Here is a 1,252-nt window from a genome sequence, read left to right on the forward strand (position 1 = left end):
TATATATATATATATATATATATATATATGATTTTATATTGATTATATTATATCATATATACATATATATATATTGAAAATTTTTTAATTTTTTGAAAATATATTTCTATACGTATTATTTAATAAATCGGATGAAATAGAAAAAAAATATTTATAATTGTGTAGTTATGATTGTTACAATTAACTTTTCTAAGATCGGTATTTATAATCCTTTTGTTTTAAGTAATATCTTGATAAGATGTGGCTTTCTGATTGTCCATGACATTTTCAGGATTGGTAAAAAAACATGTTTTAAACATGGTTTTAAATTATTATTTAAAATGTGTTCCAAACATGAAAAATATATTTAAAAAAAACAATGTTTAAAAAACTATTTTTTTTTTATCAACTTTGCTCAAGCAGTTAAATATAAGAATCGATTATGAATACCGACCTAAGTATATAGACGTGATATGTCAATGTACTGGCATATGTTGAAACATCATGGCTGTGAGTATCAAACATTGACATGACATTCTATTCTTTTTTTTGGAAAAGTTTAACCGACGGTGCAGTTAAAATTATTTTTAAAAAAGAAATTTGCGTTGATTCACATAAAGAGTCTACAGATGACAAACAAAACACAGAGGTCGTTAACTATTTTTTATTTTTAATACTGTTTTCATAATTATAGAATAGAATATCTGATAGAATGAGTTTAGGATTTAAATTGTAATTGTGATTAATTATACATATGGACATATATGTATATTTACACATGTATGTGTACATACATAAAATATAGAGCAACGTACATGTGGCAATAACATATTTTTGTCAATACAAGATGATATTCCATGGAAAGACTTCAAAATTTTAATTCACCAAACGTTAGATATCGAAATGTAATATACCGTTAATGTACATACCGCGAGGTTATTGTTATACAATGATGATTAAAACAAGATTTATTAAAAGTGGTCTACGAAAACTTATTTGGCATGATCATATCCATATATCCAGCAAATCATGATCCTCTTGTGCATAATTTTATTGTATTTTTTTACATATCATACAATGGAAATGATATCGAAGTCAATGGAACACTCACAAGTTCTTTTTCCTTTCATATTTATCTTCACGATATCGAAGACCCTGCACCTTGATCATTTATCTAACATATCATATATGCGCGCGGTGTGTGTGTGTGTGTGTGTGTGTGTGTGTGTGTGTGTGTGTGTGTGTGTGTGTGTGTGTGTGTGTGTGTGTGTGT

The sequence above is a fragment of the Atta cephalotes genome (assembly GCF_000143395.1).
Source record: "Atta cephalotes unplaced genomic scaffold scaffold00002, whole genome shotgun sequence".
Lineage (NCBI taxonomy): Eukaryota > Metazoa > Arthropoda > Insecta > Hymenoptera > Formicidae > Atta > Atta cephalotes.